Source organism: Gopherus flavomarginatus, chromosome 3, assembly GCF_025201925.1.
Source record: "Gopherus flavomarginatus isolate rGopFla2 chromosome 3, rGopFla2.mat.asm, whole genome shotgun sequence".
NCBI classification, from domain to species: Eukaryota; Metazoa; Chordata; order Testudines; family Testudinidae; genus Gopherus; species Gopherus flavomarginatus.
In genome coordinates this window covers 167,717,998-167,734,890 of record NC_066619.1, presented here as the reverse complement: position 1 = coordinate 167,734,890, position 16,893 = coordinate 167,717,998, and positions in this window count along the sequence as shown.

The window sequence follows — 16,893 nt, the reverse complement described above, 5'->3', positions numbered from 1 at the left end:
TTTATTGGTACGTAAGAGCTTTGAGAAATAAAGGGAAAAGCTTTCAGAGGAATTCAAACATCTTCAAACATCATAAGGTAACAAAAGTTACAGCATGTTATTTAGTACAAATATTGGGGAAATGTGGTAGTATTAGAAAGGTGTTGTTACCTTACCTGATGGACACAGAGTAGAGTAAGAGAATATGAATCACTAAATATAGGAATTATAATTGGTAGCTATTATAGACTATTCAATTAAGTCTGCTTTGCCATTAAAATAAATGATAGGTCAAAGGGAGTGATTGGGATGAGCTGTGCCTGGGAAAGGGAAGCCACAGTGGAGTGGAACTAATTTCTATGGTGTGTCCCTGGAGCAAGGGGCCAGTTTGGGTTGCCAATTTTGGGTGGACCTATTCCTGGAGGTCTCCTCACACAGCATAATCTTTAATTAAAGATTGCTCTTTCATTCCTGGAGACTCCAGGTCAATCCTGGGGGGTTGGTAACCCTAAGCCAGGTACTCAAGCTCCAGGAAGGGAGCAGAGCTGACCAGAACTAGAGAGCTGCCAGGAGCAGGAGCATCAGAGACTCCTGGGAGTGTTGGCCCTGAAGCCTGAAAGAAGAGAATGAGATAAAAGTCTGTTTTCTCTTGCATTTCTTGCCTTTATTAAATGAATATACCTTCTCAAAAGGAGATGGACACAGTAGCGAGTGTTAGGAAGCTGAGGAGAAGCCCCATCCTATGACAACATCTCAGCTAAAAGATCACCAAGTCATTTTTGAAGAACTGGGATGTCTTCCAGAAATCCTTACAAGAGGAGACTCAAAGAGCTTGGCTTTTTTACCTAACCAAAAGAAGGCTGAGGGGACAAATGATTGGACGTACGAACAAATAGATATAAACTAGCCAACAACAAGTTTAGGCTCAAAATTAGGTGAATTAACCATTAGAGAAGTGAAGTTCTGGAAGAGCCTTCCAAGGGGAGCAGTGGGGGGAAAAAAGTCGAACTGGCTTCAAGACTGAGCTTGATAAGTTTATGGAGGGATGATACAATGGGACTGCCTACAATGGCACGTGTCCCATCAGCAACTGCCAGTAGCAAATATCCCCAACAGTTGGAGACTGGACACTAGATGGGGAGGGCTCTGAGTTACTACAGAAATTTCTTTCCAATCTATCTGCCTGGTGGGTCTTGCGCACATGCTCAGGGTCTAACTGAATCCCATACTTGGGGTTGGGAAGGAATTTTATCCTGGGTTAGATTGGCAGAGACCCTCAGGGTTTTTTGCCTTCCTCTGCAGGGTGGGGCATAAGTCACTTGCAGGTTTAAATTAGTGTAAATGGTGAATTCTCTGTAACTTGAAGTCTGTAAACCATGATTTAAGGACTTCAGTAACTCAGCCAGAGGTTAGGGGTCTATTACAGAAGTGGGTGGGTGAAGTTCTGTGCCCTGCAACATGCAGGAGGTCGAACTAGATGATCATGATGGTCTCTTCTGACCTTAAAGTCTATGAGTCATATTACACTTGGATAGAATAGAATAGAATAGATAGAATGATTCAGCCAGGAAAAGACGGTGGTTATGCTTGGGCCTACTGGGATGTAGGTGATCCAGGCTCAGTTCTCCCCCCTCCCTGATGAAGAGAAAGGATTTGAACTTAAATATCTCACCCTGCAAGAGAGAGCCCAAGGCACTGGGCTATGCTGGTATGGGGCTTTCTTAATCTGTTTTCTTGAAGCTATTCCAATTTTTATAAATAGACACTGGAGCAGAGACTTGAACTTGGGTCTCCAACATCCTACATAAGCGCCCTACCAACCAGGCTGTATAGTTAGTCTTGATGTTTTCCTACCCACATGATTATCCATTGTCATCATGAATGATTATGACTAACAGTGGATAGTCATTGGGCCAAAAAGCTAGAGAGAATGATTCTAGACCCTTTTAGGGAGTTCACTAACCTATTAAGGGTAAGACTCAGGTCCCTGTTCCAAAAACTATTTATTTATAGTAAGTGGAACAACTTCAACATGAGAAACTGAAAATGATCCATACCAGGATATCCCATAGCCCAGTGGATAGGGTATTCTCCTACAACACAGGAGACTCAAAATCACATCCCTTCTTATGAGGCACAGGGAAGAATGAACTAGAGTACTTGATGCATTGAATATCAATGTCAGCCGCAAGATGTAGCAACAGGAGTTGCAGGGATTATTGTCACAGAAGATAACATTCTGGTGTACGGCTGCAGTGACATGGTGGACGTTGTGGCAGATCACTACCATAACTTCACCTGTCTGCTAGAAAGACTCAGGGAAGTAAATCAAAAATTAAATAAAAACAATATTGAGTTGCTATTGACTGCAGCACCATACATGAAATACTTGCTGACCTGCCAAGTGCTATGACTTCACCAGACAATACAGCAGATGCCCACAACTAAAGATATTAAATTGGTTCAGAAAACTTTAGAAATAGTAAACTAGCCAACAAAATTTCTTACAAGCCTTTCAGATGTATGTGAATCCCTGCGGCAACTGGTGGCAGTGATGCAATGTGGAAATGACTACCTCATCATGAGGCAGCCATCATACATATCAAGGAACAGGTGACCAAATATCCCAGCCTGAAATGTTACCTTCTGAAACAAGGAGCATCACAAACCATTTCAGTAGAAAGTGACTATAAACCACTGGGAAACATTTTTAAAAAGCCACTGCTAGTGTCCCCAAAACACCTTCAACTCATGCAACAAGAAAGGGACTGATATGTACATAGCTGTCTTCTTATCTAGAGCAGAGCAGCCTTGCAGCTTGAAAATATATCAGCTTAAGAACAATATGAGATCCTCAACCTGATAGAAATACAGAAAACACAGAAATAACATAAAAAGCACCAAGCTACCCACTTATATGTCAGCTTCAAGCAGGGTCTAAAAAGTATCAGAGACTAAATTATGTAAGACAAAGATCTACAAATGTTCATGTCTATCATTCTGTCAGGATGGCCAGGCTCCAGGGAGAAACTCCACCTGCCTCTCAGGAATACCAGAAATATGGAGGCAAGCTAAGCATACCAGATGGTGTCATATATAAAGGCAATTGAATCATTATATTCAGATCACTGAGAACAGAACCTCTCAAGAATATATTGGAGCCATTTGGGATTAAAAGCATGTATTTAGAAAACTACAGACACTTTATACTGGCCAGAAATGCCCAAGGTCATCAAGGATCTGGTGAGCAGTTGTGATACATGTGGACAAACACTGGTGCAGAATCAAAGAGAGACCATGAAAATACACAGTATTCCTAACAGACCTTGTAGCAAAATAGGAATGGACTTTTCATCACAAACCACGCACACAAGCTCAGTATTGTAAACTACTCTTCAGACTTCTGGAACCAACATGAACAGACAAACACTACCACAGCATCCATCATAGACAAAATAATGGAGAATTTCAGAAGATATGGAATTCAAAAGCGTGAAGTTAGAGACAACATACCCTAGCTTGCTTGCAGTGAGTTTGTTCCATTTCCCTGGAAATGGGAGTTCATTACCATATCATAACCAGTCCAATGGCAAAGATGAATCATCCATTTAAATTGCTTAGAGTCTACTAAAAAGGCTCCAAAAAGTTTTTGAACAGAGAAACACTCCCACAGAAAGTATTTATAGCAGCCTGCTTGAAGTCAACACATACTTGTCCCTTGGTGCCTCTAGCCCCCATGTTACTACAACTGGCAGTAGTGGAAGGAGTAACAGATGAAAAGGAAGAGACACACGTGAAGGTCAAAGCCTATCAACCAGCTGAAGACCTACAAGAACTACAACTAGGAGACCCTGTCAGGATCTTATTTCCTTAGGACAAATCATGCACTTTGAAGTAAGCTACATGTGTGAAACAGACACATCCTCTTTAATGTAGTAGCTGATAGGTATATATATCTCCAAAACCATAAGTACATTTGACTGCTATGACCACAAGATACATACATGAAAAGAGAGGACAATGAAATACTTAGTCCCTTGAGACTTGATCAGCAGGACACGGAAGGAGTATAGGCTGATCAGACACCAATAGACTTGGAACAGAGTCTCAAAATATCATACCAACACAAGAAGTAAGTGCAAGGCACAGGAGCGGTGCCAGGGTTTTTGGTGCCCTAGGCGGGGGTCCTTCCGCGCTCCCAGTTGTTGGTGGCAATTCTGCGGCGGGGGGGTCCTTCCGTGGCTCCTGGTCTTTGAGGCACTTTGGCAGTGGGTCCCAGAGCGAGTGAAGGACCCGCCGCAGAATTGCTGCTGAAGACCTGGAGCGCGGAAGAACCCCCGCCGCCGAATTGCCGCTGAGGGTGGCAAAATGCCACCCCCCCAAATCCTAGCATCCTAGGCGACCGCCTAAGTCACCTAAATGGAAGCGCCAGCCCTGGCAAGGCAGACTCCTTTTACCACAAGAAACACTAACACTTGTTCAACATCAAACTACGTCCAAGTACTCACAGTTGGTTGTACAATACTAAGGTGTGAAAGATTAACACTTGAAATCCAAAGGAAAATACCTTAGTTACAAAGCAAGTTAGGAGTTACTTAACCAAAAAAATAGTTGGCGTTAAGCTGGATATATGATTCATTGGCTTGGAGGGTACAATAAAACATGGAGTATGTAAACAGCTTATGGTATTGGTGTTTAATTTTGAAATCTCAAATAAATGTGACAACAGATGTTAAAATAAATAGTTTTCCAATTCTATAAAAAGAATTACATCAAATCCATATACTATAGTTGATGAAATTCCTATATTATATTCTATGAAAAGATGTGTCCATTGTATGCTATGGTATGTTGGCTGAGGGATGAGTGAGGAAAGCTGTGAATAGCTGTTATAGCATGTGGCTTGTTCCCAGTGGCAACGACAGGTTCTTTATATCAAATCTAGTGTGCCTCTTGAGAAGACTGATTCTTGACTAGATTACACACTCAAGAGAATGACTCATAATTTATGCCAGCAATTTGTTTTTATCTCGTATGTAGCTAAAAAAATAAAAACCACAGCTGCTTACTACATTCACAATAGGGGCCCTGAACCCAATCGCAGTGAAGTCAATTGCCGTCAATGGGAGCAGGATCAGACCTGAAAACAAGCAAAGTGTTGCATCCTAAAGAAGAAGAGCAAAGAATTATACGATCACATCAGAAACTAAAATATTTAAGATGCAACCTCACTTCTCATGGACATCTAATCACTGGGGAAAAAAATCAGGTGTCCAAAAACAATTAGGAAAAAATAACAAGAACCATCCCACTTAGAAATTTTATTACTCTTCTGATTAGAATATATGTCTTAATAATCCTTTTTACACAGTACAATATTTCATTTTATTATATGTTATAAACACTTCATCGTAGATTAAAAATGATCGTAGCTATTAAGCCCTTCAAAAGGGCTATTGTGTAAATAGTCTTTTAAGTATAATAATATTTCATACAACCAAGCGCATTGAAAGATGAGATTAGTTTAATTGGAAGGAAAGAATACAACTTTTTGTATACGCCATAGACAGACAAGTACAGTGTACTTTCTATTCAGTGCAGAGACTTTTTTTTTTAAATCAAGGCCGAGAGAGCTGTAGTAAACAAGCATCCTATCAAGCAACTCTCTTCCAGATAGAATGAGGAGGAAACTTGCATCTAAAGCATGACTGTTCCTAATTAATTATCTAAATAACAAATGCAGCATTATCCTGTAAGCCATACAAACAATTTTATTGTTCATCCTCAGTATTTGATTTTTAATGGAGTCATAATCTAAACACTTTCAGATTGTCCATCTGGAGCATATAAACAGTTATATAAAAGTATTTACTGGTTTTTAAACTCTGGTAAATGCAGTTTGCCTATTTTGCAATGCCATTAAGTTGTTATCTGAACATTTAGCTCTAGCTTAATACTTATGTGTTGAAAGGGCCTGATTCTGAATAGCTTTGGGCAAGGTACATGTGTTCAACCCTCACTGAATGCCAGTCAGCATCACCTTGGATTCATTAAGCACCTGGCAAGATAGGGCTCTAAACTGACTTTTGGAGACTGATGGAGAGAAAATGAACAGTCACACTTATTACTTCTTCAGACACTTTACACAGAAGATTTGCTCATGCTGTTGAAAGGTCTCAAAGGAGTTCATTAGTAACTCCATTACTGGACTAGTATTTCTAGGGCTTGGGGAAAAAAAAATGTGACCTTCTTTTTGGTGAAAAATGTAGATCTGTGGTCTCCAGATACATTTTGCAAATTCATATTGATGTTACCAAACTGTTCAGATACAACTTTAAAACATTGAGATAAAAATGTTTTGTTCAGACATTTTGGTTCAAAATTATTTATTTAAAAAAAATTAAAAACTTTTCAAAAATTTTAAAATGCATTTTTTTTTTACTTTTTAATTCACCAAAAATGTTTACAGTGTTTGTTTTGGTTTGACTCAAAATATTTTTCTTTTACTTTTCAAAATTGCCACTAAATTGAAAAAGCCATTATTCACTCAGCTCCAGTTACTTCTTTTGCAGCATTCAAAAAGATAATCAGCTTTAGGGCCTGATCCCCAATCTCCTGAAGTAGATGGAAAGACTCCCAGTGACTTCAGTAAGCTTTGAATCAGAACCTAGTTTGGTATACACATTTTTGAAGTCTTACAAGTATAAGCATTTATCACTTACAAATTTTAAATCAGAATTTTTGTTTTGAGGTTCATCTTATGTGAATCGACTACTGTAATAAAATGTATTGATTAGCAAACTTGTTTTAAAACTAAAGTAAGTGAGACAATTCAATAAAACAATTTCATGCTGTGATAACATTGCACATAAGAAAATAAAGATCTAATTATGTGTGTGTCTGAGAGAGAAAGCGTTTTCACCACAACAAAGCACATGCATATACTTTACATCAAAACTACTTTGTTTCCCCTTTTCACTCCTGGGGCCAAATTCAGACTTAAGATGCAGAGTCCCATTAGTAACTACCTGAGCTGATCATCGGTACATATGAACAAACAAGGTACTTACAGCATAGGTAGATGTAAATAAGGGAGGTTGCAGCTGCTGAAAATATCCATTTTGGTCCCCCACAGTTTCTAGGGGACAGTCCTAACTCAGGGAACATCAGCAGAGCTCCATCTTGCAATCCAGAACTTCTGGTTCCGATTGACCTCAATGAATTGCTGCACAGAAATATCAGTAAAATTTGCCTGGGGGTGGGGGGTGAGCGACATGAAATCAAGGACTAGGGAAGCCATTTTGAAAATGGAGGAAGTAGCAAATGCTCTTCCCAAATCACAAGAGAAGGACCTAGCAGTGTGGAGAGACTCAGAAATACCACTTGCTTCTGGGAAAAACCTGTGATACTGTACCGCCTTCTAGTTATCTAGTAGGTTCCCTTCTAGGTAGACTGAATCATTTACTACTCCCCCCACCACCCAACCCCCAAAATATTACATTTTCTCCTGTCTCCATGTAATAAAGGTGAGACACACAGGAGCTCATAAGAGATTAGCACAAGTCTCCTTATTTCCTAGCATAAGTAACCTAACATACACACACACACACACACACTTCCCAGGTGTTCAGTAAGTGTACCTGGCCTCATTCAATGTGTCTATTTATCTATCTATGTAGGTACTTACTTGGCTCTAGAGAGGATAGACCTCAGTATGGATGCAAAAATGGGTATTAACAAAATTATTATAGTTTACTCTGATGGTAGGTCATTACAAATTTGGCTGCCCATCTACTCAGTTTTAAGAGACCTCTAAAATTACTTTTATACCCACAATACTTGAAGACTATAACACATGTGTAGTAAGTGAAGGTTCTGATAAAGGCCCAGTATGAGGCCTGAGGCCTGAACTAAAGTAATGGTCAAGACTTTGCTAACATAAAGCAAAGTGAAGCTGTGAGCCAGAGGCAGGCCCTGCTCACAGAAGCTGGCAAGGAAAGGGCTGATGCTGCAAGAAGATACGTACCTAAAAGGTACTGAACAATAGAGATCAGAACATTCACATACTTGCACATTCCACACAGATAACAAGGAACAGGCCGACCCATCCCAATGACGGGGGCAAAAGGGTAATATGATGGATAGAGTTGTTTTGATCGAACCAACGTGTACAAGGTGAGAGGCGGTACCTTACTACGTAGAGGGGTTGTGCCTTGCTACGTGGAAGGGTTGTACCTCAATACGTCAGAAGTGATGTGTAACTTGTTTGTACCTGTGTATAAGAATGCATTCCTGGGGCGATGTCTTTGTCCAGACGAGGGAGCAGTGGAAAGTCCCGCCACTGACTGAGCCGAGTCCATTGACCGTGGGCACATATTAGTAGTATGCCTTTTACTAGAGTAACAATCTAGGGGAACTATCGTTGTGTCCATATGGCAATAAACCTGGCCGACGTGCCTTCATACCTTACTAGACTCTGTGGTCATTGGGGGTTCTCTTCGGGTCTGCTGTGTCAGCTATTTGCGCAAAGCTGGGACGGCACACAGGGGGAACACATGCACGCAGCCGAGTGACACCAACAAGGAGAAAGCAGAGCACCACACCAGTAGCATCTGACAACAACACCACCTCTGACAACAACATGCTTATGTTTTTGGATGCTTATTTTAGTAATTAAATTAATTTAGTAATAGGCTTATTAAAGAAATCCCAAGAGGCCGCTGGTGCTGAAACATTTTTTATACCGGGATGCTGTAAGCAGAAACCATGTATTTAGGTTGTTATTACTATTTCATACCAGGGGGCATGGCAGCACCCCTAGTTCCTGCACTTATGCAAGAGGTTTCTCCTTGTCAGCCAAAGGCAAGCCTCAAGTGTCAAAGCAGATAACACCCAGGTGTGTTAATACAGACTCTAAAAAGCCACTTATATGACTTTTATCTTGCTTTAATTTTCTATAATTTTTTTTTGTGCTATATGTTAGCAAATTCATTAAAACATTGATTATTGTGATTTATGCGTATAAAACATTGGTTATTGTGATTTATAATATTTAATAGAAGTTTTAACTGCAAATTGTGAATGTTATAAATGGCAGATCAAAGCTAACCGATTGTTTTCTCAAAAAGCATGACACAGCAGTCTTGTATTCAGATTATAAAATGTTATCTCAAAGAACAGACTTTATAAAATATTTATCGTTTAGGAGAAGTCCTGCTTTTAAAAGAACACAAGGATGCAAAAAGGAGTGATGCATATGAGATATTACCAAAGCCATAAAACTAAGGTTATAAAAATTGGCCTTTCTTTACCCTCCTTTGAAAGAAGAAAGCTTCAGTTTTAACTCCCCCATAAATTATAGAAATATTCAAAATAATTCCTCTTAGAAGCTCTCTGAAGACTTACAGTTTGGGAATATTCTGTAGAAGATTACTGTTAACTTCTAAATTCATATTCGTGCTTAACGGTGAATGCTTTGTAATTCTGTAAATGCTTAAAATAGCATGAGCCTCTTGAGATGTATATTTGCAATGTTTTGCATTTAAATGCAAACATCTAATGTAATACCTTCCTAATATCATTGCTATATAACTGGTATGTTGTTTTATGTATTACTTGCTATAAATGGTTGCTATTGTAAGAAGTGATCTGAGAATAGAATCTTTATATTAATTGGGGAAATAGTAGTTGTTGGGCAATGTTTAAGCATCTCCGTAAACAAACTCAAGCACTACCTCTCTAACAATGGCTATTTTAAATGTAAAGCCCCTCTTTAAGAATTAAGATAAAAAAAGAATATTGAGAACTGGAAAACTTATCACTAACATAAGGATTTTCGACTTATTTGAAGGAAAATTGCAACTCCTCCTAAATGCTAGAAAAACTCAAAATATGTCTCAAATAATGGATTGAATAGAAGAAAAAAAGTTAAAACGCTAACTTTAAAAATGCTTTCAGGATTTCCTGCCACAAGAACAAAGGCAATTAGAAGTATGCTGTATGTGTATTAACATATTTATGAGCTTGAAAATATTACTACAGACAAACCCACAAAGTCACTGAGCCAATGAAAGGAAGACAGCAGCTACATTTTCTATCCAACCAAAACTTGAAGGTGTGTTGTCCTTCTTCTGTGAAATTAGAGGAAAGAGATGGGTATAATGTCTCTCTCTGAACTGAGAAAACAATTTAACAGCACTCTCTGCTCAGAACTCCAGGCAACAGTCTCATCGCTACCTCTCATCTTTGCTCATCCTGTCTTTCTAAGCAAGATGGCTAAAAAGAAAACTGCCACAGAGCACCATCAAGAAGCAACATTCCAATTAAACACTGTTTCTTCAGCATCAGGTGTGAGATGAAACTTGTCAAAGCAGTGGCAAGGAGTTTGTTTTAATTTTTTCTTGCAAAGATTTTAATGGGATATTGAAATGCTATTGTAATTTAAGACATTGACAGCTTCTCCTGTTAAACCCTGACTGTTAGATGGTGTATTCCTGAAAAGGAGGCATAAGCCAACATCGGTAAACAGAAAGAAATAGTGGCATTTCATTTGGATTTATGATTTTAATACTCATTGCTTTGCCTGTCTGAAGACAACTCCTTTAATAGCTCCTTTTATGTAACTGATCTGAATACTTTATTTGGTTTCATGGTACTTAGTTCAGACTACTCATCATTGCCCTTTACTAAAATGTTTAGTTTATTCATAACAAACCAAACAGGATTAATTAATCTCTCGGAGGAAGTTCTTTTACTCATCTATAATTTTTTTCAGTGTTTCACAGGTAACTAAAACAGGTCTCACCACTAATTTGGGAGTCTAGTGTAACTTGGTATTAATTTACCTCTAGAAGTGTGCCAGCAATAGAGGCAGGCCCACTCTCAAAGGTGTAATGTCCTTCAAAAGAACTCCTCAGAAAGACATCCAGAGGAGATTGTAACTGAAGTAACCACTGTTTAATGTCTGTGTTCTGTTTTAATTCATTTATTTAATAATAAAATAGTCATAATTGATAAGTGTGATTATTTTGCTGTTCTTCAATCATAGTGTCCTTTAATGATTGGAATCATATGAGTTTTTTTGACCAATAATGGGAGTCACATTCCTGAATAGTCATTAAAACAGACAATTATTAAGATCTGGCCTGCCATTTCTTGTTTCTTTAGACTGCAAGTTTTAGTAATTTGGAGGATAAAATTACGTGGTGTTCAACTTCAAGTACCACTTTCTGCCCCATTACTCCCATCACCCATAGTGTCTGAGCACTGTAATTTCTGGGTAGTCAAATAGTGAAATCTGGGCCCCACTGAAGTCAATGAGAGCTTTCCCATTTCACCTTAAATGAAGTAAAGCTCAAGTAATAGCACTATATGCTGGTACATAAGAATGGCCCTACTGCAGTGGTCCCCAACGTGGTGCCTGTGGGGGCATTTATGTGTGCCCACCTAGTGCCCAGCAAGGGAGAGAAGCCGTGGCCCCACACCTGATGGGGACAGACAACTCAGGCTGCGAGAGCGGTGTTCTCTGTTCCCAGCAGGCGCGGGGCCCGCCTAGTGCCCAGCAAGGGAGAGAAGCCGCAGCCCTGCACCTGATGGGGACAGAGAACTCTGGAGCTGCAGGTGCCAGTGTTCTCTGTCCTTGCGGCTTCTCTCTGGCTTTTCTCTTCTCTCTGGATTCGTATATTATGTTATATTAAATATGATGTTTTTCGTATTATTTAATGTAAAAATACAAAATAAGTCTTGAAAAATTGTTGGCACCAGCCACACTCTTCTGAAAACGTGAATGTGCTACTAGCCACAAAAAGGTTGGGGACACTGCCCTACTGGATCACACCAAAAGACCATCTAGCTCAATATCCTGTCTTCAGACAGTGGCCAGTGCCAGGTGCCCCAGAGGGAATGAACAGAACAGGTAATCATCAAGTGACCCATCCCCTGTTGCTCATTCTCAGTTTCTGGCAAACAGAGGCTAGGGACACCATTCCTGCCCATGCTGGCTAATAGCCGCTGGTGGACCTATCCTCCATGAATTTATCTAGTTCTTTTTTGAACCCTGTTATGGTCTTGGCCTTCACAACATTATCTGACAAAGAGTTCCACAGGTTGACTATGTGTTGTGTGAAAAAATACTTCCTTTTATTTGTTTTAAGCCTACTGCCTGTTAACTTCATTTGGTGATCCCTAGTTCTTGTGTTATGAAAAGTAGTAAACAACACTTCATTATCTACTTTCTCTACACCAGTCATGATTTTATAGACCTCAATCACATCTTCCCTTAGCCTTCTCTTTCCCAAGCATCATCTCATCCATGCATTGAGACTCTGCAGTTCTGCCTGTCTAACTGGCCCTGCGCATGGAACTGGGAGCATCTCAGAGAATGCTACCATGGAGGTCCCGGACTTCAATCTCTTACCTATCAGCCTAAATTTGGTCTCCAGGACCTCTCTCCTATCCTTCCCTATGTCACTGGTACCTACATGTACCACAATCACCGGCTCCTCCCCAGCACTGAACATAAGTCTATCTAGATGTCTCACGAGATCCACAACCTTTGCACCAGGCAGGCAAGTCACCATGCAGTTCTCCCAGTCATCACAAACCCAGCTATATATGTTTCTAATTATCGAATCACACATTACTAATACCTATTTCTTTCTAATAGCTGGAATTTCCTCCCCCAGAGAGGTATCCTCAGTGTGAGAGGATACCACAAGATCATCTGGAAGGAGGGTCCCAACTATGGGATTGTTTCCCTCTGCTCCATTTAGTTGGTCTCCTTCCTGGGTCTTTCAAACTCCTCAACAGCACGAGGCTGTCAGACCGGGGGTGGGACCATTCTACTGTGTCCTGGAAAGTCTCATCTCTCTGTATCTCTGTCTCTGACAGCTCCTCCAGCTTAGCCATCTTGGTCTCCAAAGCCCAAACACAGTCTCTGAGGGCCAGGAGCTCCTTGCACTGAATGCACACGTACGCCACCTGCCCATAAGGAAGGTAATCATACGTGCTGCATTGATTGCAATAAACTGTGTAGCCCCCACTCTGTTGCTGGACTTCTGCCTGCATTCTCAAGGGGGTATTTGGGGCTTTTAAATTTAAAGAATGTTGAGTTCTAGCCCCTGCTCACACTCCCCCTGGAGAACTCCCTCACAAAACTCCTGTTAGCCACTCCTGTTCTCTAGCTTCTCTGGTTGCTTAGGAGCAGGCTTTTTAAAGCCCTGGTCTCCCTGAGTACAGTTCAAAGGGCATGAAAAGGTAAAAATCTACCCTACAAACCAGGACAGAACAGGTAGGTGCTGAATGTACTTACAGAACCACTGACAGTATGGGAACTGATTGTGATGTTTGTAGCTGCACTGGGACTCAATCTACCTTTCAGATTTTGCCCAAGGGAGGCAGTTATTATATTTTCTAGATGCACATTACAAAAATAAATGTAACAATTACAGTTTGATAATAAGATAGATATTTTAAAGAAGAAATGGACTAGATTAGGTGAGCTCTGTTTAAAGGGTAAGATTTTGTGGCTTTACAAGACAGCAACACTGATAGAGCAGCACAAATGTGGTCAGAGCCAGTGAACTTTTCTAAACATTGGTTCTGGATCAATGATCAGAAAAGAAAAATGTCTTCCTTTGAGACTTAGTAACATCTCCCAACAGAAGTCATCCAACAGCACTACCTGTCATCTGCATCCAGTAGTCACAGGTCCCAGCACAACCCAACAGAATTCAGGAACAGTTCTAAGGGTGGGTTTCTGCCTATTCTGGCAGGGAAGAGTATACAAGAAGTAGGAGAGTAGTTGTATTCGTCCATGGAAGTGTGGGAAGGAGAAGGTTTGGTGTATGTGCATTCCAGGGAGAAGTACCTGAAGGTAAATGTGAGGGGATTGCTTGCAGCAAAATCATTGTATATATTTTAAATACACACACACACACACACACACACTCTTAGTCAGACCAATTTTTTATCTAGCCCGGTATCCTATCTTCTAACAGGGGCCAATGCTAGGTGCTTCAAAGGGAATAAACAGAACAGGGCAATTATCATGCAGTTCATCCTTGGTCATCCACTGCAAGCAGCGACTAGGGATTACCCAGAGCATAGGGTTGCATCCCTGACCATCTTGGCTAATAGCCATTGATGGACTTATCTTCCATGACCTTATCCTTGAACCCCAATATAGTTTTGGCCTTCACAACATCCCCTGGCAATGAGTTCCACACATTGATTGTGTTATGTCAAGAAGTACTCTCTCATGTTTGTTTTAAACTTGCTACCTGATTCACTTTCTCCACACTATTCATGATTTTATAGACTTCTTTTATATCCCCCTTAGGCATTTCTTTTCCAAACTAAAAAGTCCCAGTCTTTTTAATCACTTCTCATACAGACGCTGTTTCATACTCAGTCATTTTTGTTGCCCTTCCCTGTATCTTTTCCAATTCAAATATATCTTTTTTTGACATAGGATGACCAGAACTGCACACAGTATTCAAGATGTGGGCATACCAGGGATTTATATAGTAGCATTGTGATATTTTCTTTCTTATTATCTATCCTTTTCTTAATGATTCCTAACGTTAGCTTTTTTGACTGCAGCTGCACATTGAGAGGATGTTTTCAGAGAACTATCCACAGTGACTCCAACATCTTTCTTGAGTGGTAATATCTAATTTAGACTGCATCATTTTGCATGTATAATTGGAGTCTCTCAACCTCTGGATCTCTTTGCCAGAAGATGTTGTGAAGGCCATGACTATAACAAGGTTCAAAAAAAGAACTAAATACATTCATGGAGAATAGATCCATCAAATGGCTATTAGCCAGCTTGGGCAGGGATAGTGTCCCTAGCCTCTGACTGCCAGAAGCTGAGAATGGGATGGATCACTTGATTACCTGTTCTATTCACTCCCTCTGAAGCATCTGTCACTGGCCAATGTTGGAAGACAGGATACTGGGCTAGATGGACCTTTGGTCTGACCAAGTATGATCATTCTTATATTCTTATGGATTATGTTTTCCAGTATGCATTTTTTGCATTTATCAACACTGAATTTCATTTGCCATTTTGATGCCCAGTCACTCAGTTTAGTGACATCCCTTCGTAACTCTTCAAAAGCTGCTTTGGAATTAACTATCTGGAGTAATTTTGTATCATCTGCAAATTTTGCCACCTTGCTGTTTACCTCATATTCCAGATCATTTATATATGCTCATATAGAACGGGCAAATTCTGTTCTCCTTCACACAGATGTAAATCTGACATAATTCCATTGACCTCAAGAAAGTCACTGTAGATTTACACAGAAATTTACACCCTTGGATGTTTCACTTGAATATTACAATTTGCATTTGTGATGGGATATAAAGACCCTACAAGGGAATGGACACTAAAGGGTGTGATAAGGGAGCACTCACCTCCCCAGCTGCAACCTGGCAGGCTAACAACAGTAGAGATATAAGGCTGAAGCCCAGCCAGAGCAAGGTGGCTGCTGGAGAGACAGAGAGCCACAGTGAAGGGGGCTTCCATAGGGCCAGACCAGAAGAAGCTGCTCAGAGAAACCATTCTCTGCCAGAAAGGCTCAGAGAAGTTTACCAGCCAGGAAGTACCTGCAAGGCCAACATAAGAAGCAGCCCAGAGAAGCATTAGGAGAGTTAAACATAGAAGTATTGCATCACTCAGGGTCCCCGGGCTGTGGCCCAGAGGAGATGGCAAGAGCTGGGTCCCACTACCAACCCTGAACAGCTGGGGGTAGTGACTGTCAAGAAATCTGACCAGGGTGGTAACAATAACAGGAATATTAGATTTCACCTTTGTGTTCACTTTTTAACTTTCTTTATTTTCTACTCTGTTGAGAAAAGAGGGAAAAAACCTGTAAAGGGGACAGCACCAGAAAGAGGGTTAGGAGAGGTCCTGAGACAAAGGCTTAAACTCCTGGACTATTGAGCAAAGGTCCACTACAGTGGCCAGTAGAACTTTGGGTCCAGAAAGAGGAGAGACACAACTCACCCACCTGGAGGACAGGAGTTACAGATGACACTAGACAGAGACAGGTTCCCATCCATGAACCAACTAAGGGAAACTGAAGCAGGGATAACCACAATTCCATGGCATACCACCAGCCCTGCTACAGGGCTGAGGTTCCCCTGATACATATATGCTTTTAATCACTGAAAAAATATGGTTTCTCTAACATGAAAGATAACCATCGCTTGTGATTGCAAAATATATCCTTTTTACCATGTATCTAAATAATTTATATTATCTTGAATCTGCAATTTGGTTACAACCTCTCACACACTTGTAAAATGAAATCTTAATCTGGTATTGGACTGTGGGTTAGTTAATGTGCTTTCTCTTCATGTTACATTCACACTAGGGGTCTAATTTATAAAACTTCCCAGTATGGGCAATTCTACTTTCTTTTCACGCAGACAACTTAGAACACTTATTCAATGAAGGTGTGTTTAAAAACTTACCCCAAAAGAATATAGTGTGATGCATACTGCTTGCTTATCACAGACTGAAGGTTGCATCTAATTATACCTTAATGCGGCTTATAGGAAACAAATATGCCTCAGGTTAGTAAAAAGAGGACACAATTCTTGAATCATGCATAAAACCTAAATATTTGATTTCACAGACCCTAATCCAACAAAGTAGCTAAGCACATGCCTACCTTTAAATATATGAGCAGTTCCACTGAACACAGTCGGGCTATTCACACGCTTAAGATTAGGCATTTGTTTAAGAGTTTTACTAGAATGGGTTTGATGGTCCTAACCCAAATTTCACTGAAGCCAATATGAGTCTCTTCACTTACTTTGGTGGGCTTTGGATTAGGCTTTACACGCGTGTACTGTGGAGAGGAGGATGCACAATAAACTCCAAACCTATAAACATGGGGTCAG